The sequence below is a fragment of the Myripristis murdjan genome, chromosome 8, assembly GCF_902150065.1.
Source record: "Myripristis murdjan chromosome 8, fMyrMur1.1, whole genome shotgun sequence".
Classification (NCBI taxonomy): Eukaryota; Metazoa; Chordata; class Actinopteri; order Holocentriformes; family Holocentridae; genus Myripristis; species Myripristis murdjan.
In genome coordinates this window covers 34,076,030-34,086,029 of record NC_043987.1, presented here as the reverse complement: position 1 = coordinate 34,086,029, position 10,000 = coordinate 34,076,030, and the positions used below count along the sequence as shown (strand labels likewise).

At 42.2% G+C, this 10,000-nt stretch overlaps 6 non-coding genes across 6 annotated transcripts; 3 read left to right on the top strand and 3 right to left on the bottom strand.

The window, feature by feature from the left end:
* The first annotated feature begins 475 nt into the window (after window positions 1–475).
* Window positions 476–548, top strand: trnak-cuu (transfer RNA lysine (anticodon CUU)). Its single transcript has one exon. It is a non-coding gene; the product is annotated as a tRNA-Lys (tRNA).
* A 429-nt stretch (window positions 549–977) lies between these two features.
* Window positions 978–1,050, top strand: trnak-cuu (transfer RNA lysine (anticodon CUU)). The gene has a single exon. It is a non-coding gene; the product is annotated as a tRNA-Lys (tRNA).
* Window positions 1,051–1,861: 811 nt separating this feature from the next.
* On the top strand, window positions 1,862–1,934 carry trnak-cuu (transfer RNA lysine (anticodon CUU)). Its single transcript has one exon. It is a non-coding gene; the product is annotated as a tRNA-Lys (tRNA).
* Window positions 1,935–3,583: 1,649 nt separating this feature from the next.
* Window positions 3,584–3,656, bottom strand: trnak-cuu (transfer RNA lysine (anticodon CUU)). Its single transcript has one exon. It is a non-coding gene; the product is annotated as a tRNA-Lys (tRNA).
* A 527-nt stretch (window positions 3,657–4,183) lies between these two features.
* On the bottom strand, window positions 4,184–4,256 carry trnak-cuu (transfer RNA lysine (anticodon CUU)). The gene has a single exon. It is a non-coding gene; the product is annotated as a tRNA-Lys (tRNA).
* Window positions 4,257–4,690: 434 nt separating this feature from the next.
* Window positions 4,691–4,763, bottom strand: trnak-cuu (transfer RNA lysine (anticodon CUU)). The gene has a single exon. It is a non-coding gene; the product is annotated as a tRNA-Lys (tRNA).
* Between the last annotated feature and the right edge of the window lie 5,237 nt (window positions 4,764–10,000).

Genomic DNA, 10,000 nt, shown 5'->3' with positions numbered 1-10,000 from the left:
TTTTTACTAGTTTTTTTCTTTTTTTTAATTGTTCTGATGACACAGGGTGGTGAGCTAAAACCAGAAAATTTGAAAAACAAAATATTAAAAATGATCCCTCGTTCATTTGCTGCAGTCTGACAGTTTTCAGTGAATTAAATGACACAGAAATTAAACTTGTCCTCCTGCTGAGGCCTGGAGGAGCAGGAACAGCCGGAGGACAGGCGAAAAATATAAAATACAGAAATAAAATCAAAATCAATAAAAGGAAAATGGACACTGTGAACTGTGAAGATTGGTTTGACTGTTTGTTTGTTGTTGTTTACTTTTGGAGAAATGCAGAAGACATCCTGAATAAATCAAAGACCCTTTTTACTTTTCTTTCCTTCTTTCTTTCTTTCTTTCGTTTCTTAAATCAAATCATCACTGCGGACAAAAACTCGGCCACATGGTGACAGCGCCGCCAGTGGCCGCAGCAGGAAGCGTCCTCAGCACAGCCCGGCTAGCTCAGTCGGTAGAGCATGAGACTCTTAATCTCAGGGTCGTGGGTTCGAGCCCCACGTTGGGCGACAGCTTTTCATTTGTGAGCTGAAAAATAAAAATCACATCAGTGTTCTGCCTTCTCCTCCTTCACCGTCTGAACAGAAAATCAGGCTCGTGTCTGATTTCAAACATAAACCTGATCAAAGTTTCCCATCCAGGCTGATTTTCTGACAGCACACTCAGCTCCAGCCTCTCACCTGTTCACACCTGGAGCCTCGTCCTCTTATCTAATAATATAGGCCTAATATAATATAATGTCATTACACACACTGACAGTCTGTGCGACAGAACGACTTTTCTCGGAGGAGTCATCTGCTCAGCGTGTCGGCATAAAAAAAACAATTAATTAAAAATGAAACTGTGATAAAATCATAACAATAAAATGAAGCTGATGATCGTTTTGTCTCAGATGATCTCAACCAGCAGGAGGCGCTGGTTTCCACACAGCTACCACAGCCCGGCTAGCTCAGTCGGTAGAGCATGAGACTCTTAATCTCAGGGTCGTGGGTTCGAGCCCCACGTTGGGCGGCAGCTTTTCATTTGGAAACAAACAGGAGAGGAAACACACTGAGCTACAGGTGTGTGTGTGTGTGTGTGTGTCTGCTGTAGACTACAAATAAAATAAAATAAACTGGATCCATCCCTTCAATAAACAACAACAACAACATGAGCCCGATGCATCATAATAAACAGTTCAACAGAGCACATTAGGAAAATTAAATCACTGTTATCACTTATTTTACCTTTTTAATCGCTATTTTTGATTTCTGAACATATTACATTTTTATATAAAATACATATCCTATGTAAAAACAAAATAAATTCCAGGGACAAGAAGACAAGTGACACAAGCTGGAGTTTGTTTGGATTAATTCTATATAGGCTATTTATTTTTCTTTCTTGTATCAGACACCTCACAGAGACCGAAGCCCTTTTTCACTTTAACATGAGCCCTATGCATCATAATAAACAGTTCAACAGAGCACATTAGGAAAATTAAATCACTTGTATCACTTATTTTACCTTTTTAATTGTTATTTTTGATTTCTGGACATATAACATTCTTATATAAAATACATATCCTATGTAAAAACAAAATAAATTAAAGAGAAAAGGAGACAAGTGACACAGGCTGGAGTTTGTTTGGATTAATTCTATATATTTATTTTTCTTTCTTGTATCAGACACCTCACAGAGACCGAAGCCCTTTTTCACTTTAACCTCCTGAACTGAGTTTGCTGCTTTATGATCTGTTATTAAAAATCCACCTGCATGCTGGGGTTTCTGGTTTCAGCCTGACTGCGACCGGAAGGGGGCGTTGGTTTCACCAGCCGCCACAGCCCGGCTAGCTCAGTCGGTAGAGCATGAGACTCTTAATCTCAGGGTCGTGGGTTCGAGCCCCACGTTGGGCGGAGCGTTTTCATTTGCCAACAAACAGACCGACATGGAAATGGACGTGAGGCTCCGTCTGTAAGGAATTAAATCTGAGCTCCTAAACTCACCTGGAGGGGCGAGGAGCCTCAGGTGGAGCCTCACCCTGCACTTCCAAATCGCATACTTATACATTTTACTTTTAGTATGTAGCCTACTGCAGCAAAGTATGTAGTTTAGTATGAAATATGCATGCTAATTCTTTTTTTCCCCTACTAAATAGTATGGTAGTGTGAGTATTGGAACGCAGGGAGAGTCTTCACAGATTATTTCCTGAATGAATGATGGAGTCTGTAAACTCCCCACCCGCTTCATCTGGTATGACGTAGGCTACCTAATAAATATGAGAGCTGTCCATCATTTTTAACTCTTACTTATTTCTGTAGATCATTCTATAGGGCGGACTTTGATGAGTTTTTTGTTTTGTTTTGTTTTGTTTTATTTATTTTGTGTTATTTTTTTTATATATATAGATTTTACTGGTTTAAACATCAAAGCCCACCTGACCAGAACCAGCTCCGGTCCAGCCCGGCAGACTGTGTTTTAATCCCGACACCGAGCCGTCAGGCTTCAGAAAATATTTCTCAGATGATGGAGGAAAAAAAGACCGACTCTCTCAGAGCCGGTGGGATTATTAAATAATCTGAGCCTGAACCGTCCAGCCTGATGACAGGGTTCAGACTGAGACATGCTCCCACAAAACGACTCTGAGTGACTTAATCTCCTGCTGTGGATTCTGAGCACAAAATGAACCGCAGCCTGACGCTGCCGACTCTCTGTCCGTCAGATTATTTCTCTGGAACTGGAGCCTCCAGCTGCTGCGTCCAGCCCAGTAATCTGAAGCTGCTCCTCTCTACAGACTGCTGCGTCAATCCAGAGCATGAGGCCACGGGCTGAAGGCTCTCAGGCAGCCGGGTCTTCATCATCATCATCATCATTTTCATCATCATGTCCATTCACACAGCTCTTTATAAAAGCTGCTGCTTCACAACAAAGTGAGTGGAAACAACAGAGCAGCAGCAGGGACATGAGATGATTTATTGTATTTCTGTCAGAGAGCTTCAGATTTGATGTGACGACATGATTTGGTGAAGGAAATCACTTTAATAACTTATAGATGTGAAGTTCGTCATCAGTGATTAGCGGCGCATTAAGATGAGGCTGGAGTGAGCGAGGATGTCTCCTTTTGTTAAAGACCTGTTACCTCCTCGCCTCCTCGCCTCCTCGCCTCCTCTCTCCTCCAGTTCCTTCCTCGGCTCCTTGGCTTGCACCTCCTGTGGGCGGGGCTAGGGAGCGAGGGGACGAGGCGAGGAGAGGAATCGAGGATGTAGCCTACACCTGAGAGATGAGAGCGGCCGCCGGCCTTCATGTCAGGGAGGCAGGGCAGCTCATATGGCCCGAGTCCAAAAAATTAACAATAAAATAAAATTAAGAAAAAAAAAAAAAAAAAAAAAAAAAAAAAAAAAAAAATAATAATAATAATAATAATAATAATAATAATAAAATAAAAATCTGTAAATTAAAGAAGCACCAGGATGATTTCTTCATCACGATGTGTGTGTGTGTGTCCTCTCCCGAGTGAAGAGTGTGAGGGAGCCACCTCTCGATTTGTTTCCAAATGAAAAGCTGTCGCCCAACGTGGGGCTCGAACCCACGACCCTGAGATTAAGAGTCTCATGCTCTACCGACTGAGCTAGCCGGGCTGTGGCGGCTGGTGAAACCAACGCCCCCTTCCGGTCGCAGTCAGGCTGAAACCAGAAACCCCAGCATGCAGGTGGATTTTTAATAACAGATCATAAAGCAGCAAACTCAGTTCAGGAGGTTAAAGTGAAAAAGGGCTTCGGTCTCTGTGAGGTGTCTGATACAAGAAAGAAAAATAAATATATAGAATTAATCCAAACAAACTCCGCCTTGTGTCACTTGTCTTCTTGTCCCTGGAATTTATTTTGTTTTTACATAGGATATGTGTTTTATATAAAAATGTAATATGTCCAGAAATCAAAAATAGCGATTAAAAAGGTAAAATAAGTGATAACAGTGATTTAATTTTCCTAATGTGCTCTGTTGAACTGTTTATTATGATGCATCGGGCTCATGTTGTTGTTGTTGTTTATTGAAGGGATGGATCCAGTTTATTTTATTTTATTTGTAGTTTACAGCAGACACACACACACACACACTTGTAGCTCAGTGTGTTTCCTCTCCTGTTTGTTGGCAAATGAAAAGCTGCCGCCCAACGTGGGGCTCGAACCCACGACCCTGAGATTAAGAGTCTCATGCTCTACCGACTGAGCTAGCCGGGCTGTGGCAGCTGTGTGGAAACCAGCGCCTCCTGCTGGCTGAGATCATCTGAGACTTCATCAGCTTCATTTTATTGTTATGATTTTATTCATAACGGTTTCATTCATTTTTAATTAACTGTTTTTTTATGCCAACACGCTGAGCAGATGACTCCGCCGAGAAAAGTCGTTCTGTCGCACAGACTGTCAGTGTGTGTAATGACATTATATTATATTATATTAGGCATTATTATTATATAAGAGGACGAGGCTCCAGGTGTGACCAGGTGAGAGACTGGAGCTGAGCGTGCTGTCAGAAAAACTGCCTTGATGGGAAACTATGATCAGGTTTATGTTTGAAATCAGACACGAGCCTGATTTTCTGTTCAGACGGTGAAGGAGGAGAAGGGAGAACACTGATGTGATTTTTATTTTTCAGCTCACAAATGAAAAGCTGCCGCCCAACGTGGGGCTCGAACCCACGACCCTGAGATTAAGAGTCTCATGCTCTACCGACTGAGCTAGCCGGGCTGTGCTGAGGACGCTTCCTGCTGCGGCCACTGGCGGCGCTGTCACCATGTGGCCGAGTTTTTGTCCGCAGTGATGATTTGATTGAAGAAAAGAAAGAAAGAAAGAAAGAAAGAAAGAAGGAAAGAAAAGTAAAAAGGGTCTTTGATTTATTCAGGATGTCTTCTGCATTTCTCCAAAAGTAAAAACAACAACAAACAAACAAACAGTCAAACCAATCTGCACAGTTCACAGTGTCCATTTTCCTTTTTATTGATTTTGATTTTATTTCTGTATTTAATATTTTTCGCCTGTTCTCCGGCTGTTCCTGCTCCTCCAGGCCTCAGCAGGAGGACAAGTTTCATTTCTGTGTCATTTAATTCACTGAAAACTGTCAGACTGCAGCAAATGAACGAGGGATCATTTTTAATATTTTGTTTTTCAGACTTTCTGGTTTAATCTCACCACCATGTGTCATCAGAACAAGTGAACCCTTTGAAACTCGAGACAATTTCAATAATTTTCTGATTGACTTCATTCCAAACCATGGAGAAAAGGAGACTAGCAAATTAGAAAAAGTAAATAAATAAATAAATAACCAGGGACATTAGTAAACATTTGAAAAATAATTAGGCCTACCAGAAAATTTGCAAAAAAACGAAACAAAAAACGGATTAAAAAATTAGTTTAAAAAAATAAAGATTAATCCTGTATTTATAATGATTGAAATGATAGCCTATATTTAGAGGTCGTATTTTGCCGGATCAAATTTTGAAAAATAATTACAAGGCAAGTGGCAGGAAATTAGGGAGGAGCACCATCGGAAATTACCAATAACTAATAAATCGGTAAAAGAGAAGAAAACTGTATTTCTAATGTTGAAAGTGACGTATTGCCTTTCACAAGCGTCTACCTCTGAACACAAACCGAAATGTCTCTTGATATCAGAGGCAAAACCACCTCAGATGTTACAGATCCAGCCTGATGAGAAGTTTTAAAAGGTTTATTCATCAGTTTGATCATTCCGTTTAAATTTTAAATAAACCAGCATTCCGCCTCCAGCATCACATCAGATCTCATCATCACTTGTTGTCCTTCTGTTTAATAGTGAGGGCAGTGCAGCGCCGCTCTGCCTCCCTCTGCTGGCCGTCGGAGGGAACTGCAACCTCTCGCACTCAACCGCTCCTGAATGGAGGGCGGATTACAGCGCGTCATGTCGCCCTCTGGTGGCGGACAGCTGTCACTACATCCTCAGCAGGCCATTCTGCCCTCTGGTGGCCAGTAGCTGTCATAACAACATCTGTCATCACCCTCATCAAATTCTAATATCTATCTATCTATCTATCTATCTATCTATCTATCTATCTATCTATCTATCTATCTATCTATCTAGTAGCATATTGCACTTCATACAGCTTCAGAAGAACCTAGGTACATAGATAAGAATGAATTAATGAATGAAAATGAATACATTTTAAATAATTAAATAATAAAAAACACACTAAAAACAGTACAATATATGAAGCAACAACAATAAAAATAGCTGTCATCATCATCATCATCATCATCATCATCATCATCATCATCATCATCATCATCACCATAATCATCACCATCATCTTCATGTTCCTATTAGAGTTGATGTTGTTGTTTCTTTGTCTTAGTTTAGTCTTTTATTATCACTTCCATTTCCTGCCTAAATAAATACAGAAATGGATTTGTTGGCCAGTTAATGCTCACTGGCTGGGGGTCATGGAGGTTATTGGTGTATTTTTTTACACAAATCCACGACAGACAGAATAATAAAGTCGTATCAAATGAACGTGAGGGATAACAACTGCATATTCGTGATCATGCAGGTGGTTTCTGTCTTTCTGCAGCCGCCCTGACATCCAAACCTGAGACGAGACGCACACACACACACACACACACAGAGGGAAAAGCTTACGGAAACACGGAGGGATGGAAAACACACACACACACACACACACAGAAGGGAAAGTGTACTGTAATGTTTGGCTTTGCCTCGGTGCTGACTCAGCAGAAAGAAACAGCTCATCGTCTCTCTCGCTCTCAGATGGTCTGACTCTCGCTCTCAAAACAGGCGTCAGGTTCGTCGTCACGGTAACAGCATCACAGCGATGGTTTCCAGGACCAGCCCTTTAAATCCACCGGCTGGCTCGGACGCTGCGGGTCCAGCGCCTGAGGCTGAAATCATATTAATGATTTAGATAGGAACATGAGGTGAGGGCTGCTGGTTTCATTGTACGCTCACTATCTAAATATTGGGTGCTGGGCGAGCTTAGGGGAGTTTGGCTCAAATAACCTTGTCCCATATTTGGACGATTTCTGGAGATTACTAAGTTATTACGGCCTTTTTGTTGGATTTGATGCAGCCAAAAGTGGATAAATGATCAGCGGGTGTGTGTGTCTCCGAGTCAGCCCACCTTCACTGGGTGGGTGCAAACAGCTCAGCCTCTCGTCTCCAAGAGGCACAACGTCATCAGGGCCTGATATCAGGGAAACACCTCCTTCCATAAACTCTACCTTTTAACAGAGTTTATAATGTTCAGTTTGTGTTGACATTGTGCAGAATGTGTCTCTTTAATTCTGTGTTTATTACTGAGGTTGTAGTTTGCAGAGGTCTGCTACTGGACTGCATTATACTGAGAGGGGTTTCTCATTTTTTGTCCTCCCCCTTTATATACAATGAGGGGGACAGAATAGTGGAAACAGCTGTCAGTAAAGTGCAGCACTAACTATGAGCTCAATGCCAAACACAGAAGTGAATGAACACCTCTGTTACCGTGACAACAAGACAAGCTGAGCGTTACAGGCAGCAGGAGAGGAAACTTTAGGGCACAACAGCTGGATTAGACTGGATTCGATTGGATTAGATTATACAGGTGGAGGTGATAAAGTGGCCACTGAGTGTGTTTGTTTATTAGCTTCATTCTTTCCCTTTATTTATTCTATCATTTGTCACATTACACCTACAAAAAGTTAGGTTATCAAAAAAAGGCTACCATGAATTATCACTCCTGTTATTATTTGCCTTTTTACAACATCAGCTCCTTAAGTTTGTCCCGTGTAACCTCACCCCCCACACACACACGCGCACACACACACACACACACACACACTTTAACCTCATATGTTGCGTGTTTGCCTCGTTTTGTGTGTTGACAGATCATAAAAAATGCACTTTACAACACACTGTGGACGTTAAAGGGGCATTCCGCTCATTTTTTTTTTAATAAGCGTGTGTGTGTCCACAGCGTCAGGACAGACCCGAGCACAACCCTGCAGCTCTTCTGTGTTTTATCTGGCCTTTCATCCGTTACCCGCTGTTGATCTCACGCTCTCATCAGATTTTATTCGAACTCAGAATACGTGAGTCTCAGTGTCGATGTCAACATTAGAACAAAACTCAAACAAGAACAGCAGCAGCAAACGAGAAGGAAGACACTGGAACAAAATAAAACAAGTTAAAAACCAAGTGGGCCACAAAAACGAACAAAAAGTTTAAAGACCAATAAGTGATGAAATCAAATTGAAATTAGACAATTGAAGCAGATTAATAAAAGTCATTAATATTGAATATGGTGATAAAACAGAAACAGGATCTCAGCCAGAAAAGGTGTTTTTTAAAAAAAAAAAAAAAAGTGGAAGTGAATTTGTTGATTTTTTTCTTTTTTCTGTATGTATGTGTCCTCGCATCGATGTCCATGTTTCTGGGCTTTCTTGTCGGTGTGTGTGTGTGTGTGTGTGTGTGTGAGAGAGAGAGAGAGAGAGAGAGAGAGAGAGAGAGAGGTTCCCTGCTCTTCTTGTTTATATACAGGAAACCAGACACACACTCGCTGCCATTGGCCGGAGGCGAATTAGCATGCAGCTGCTGATTGGCCGGGGCTTTGACAGTGACAAATTGGCTTCGAGCTGATTGGCTGTTTAGGTTTGTGACATCAGTGGCAGTGGGTGGGTCGAGAGAGAAGGAGAGAGAGACACTGGGAGATAATGAGAGAGAGAGAGAGAGAGAGAGATGGTGAAAAAATTTTGAAAAAGGGGACAGTGCGTGTGCATGTGTGTGTGTGTGTGTGTGTGTGTGTGTGTGTGTAGGCGCTGCTGTCAATCATCCCCAGCTCTTAAACAAAGAGCCTCATTATTTTGGTTGAGCCCAAATAAAGTGGTAGAGTGGAGCTTCGACTGCTCTGTGCGTACTTTAACTTTTTTCCCTTCATCCAGTTTCTCCAGGACCAAACGTGTCCTGGAGAAAGCATGAGGCTCCATCAGACGACAAGAGGTTGAAGTGTTTTCAGGCTTTGTGATTATGACTCTGTCGTCGTTGCAGCCTGATGTAAGCCGTTGCTGCTGAGGCGATATTTTAACTCAACCTGGGTGACATGTTAACTTTCCATGAGGCCGCTCTCCGCTCGGCCAAATGTTCTGCAAACCGTCATCGTTAACGCGACGTGGAAATGTAATTACATTATTTTTTCTGCAGCGGGCTCCAGCTGGAAGCCTGGCTGTAAAAATTAATTATCATATTCAGAAAGGGCAGCCCTGCGACGCCATAAGGGGCCCGTTGAGAGCCGGAGAGCTGCTGCCAGCCACAGCCTCCTTCAGGAACCTGCACACCCCAGCCTCCAGAAAGAAAAAAGACATTCAGACACTTTCAGTCATCCAAAAAACTCTAGAGATCTCCAGAAACATCTGGACACCTCCAAAGACCTCCACCCTCAGAAAACCCAAGACACCTCCTGAGACCTAAAAACACCTAAAACACATTGCAACCTCTGGAAAACCTCTAGAAACCTCCATACGAAAGCCCCAGAGATCTCCAGTTTTGGAAACACCTTCAGGAAGATGTTCACAATGCCCACAGACCTTCAAAGACTTCTTTCTCCAGAGAGCCCATGACACCCACCTTCAGATACGTTACAGAGACATCCAGAAACCTCCCGAAATCCCCTCCCCCCAAAACCTTAACAAATATTTACAAGCCTCTGGAGATCTCCAGAAACCTTTAGAGACCTATAGAAACCGCCGCTTACAAAAAACTCCACAGACCTCGAGACATCTTTAAAGATGTTTGAAAGCCTCTTGAAACTTCCACACAACTGCTGAGATCTTCAAAACCACCAGAGACCATCAGAAACCTCCAGAAACATCTACCTTCAGAAAACCCCCCAGAAATCTGAAAACACTTTACAAGGACATTGTGGAACCTGTGGAAAACCTCTAGACACCTGAACACACAAGCC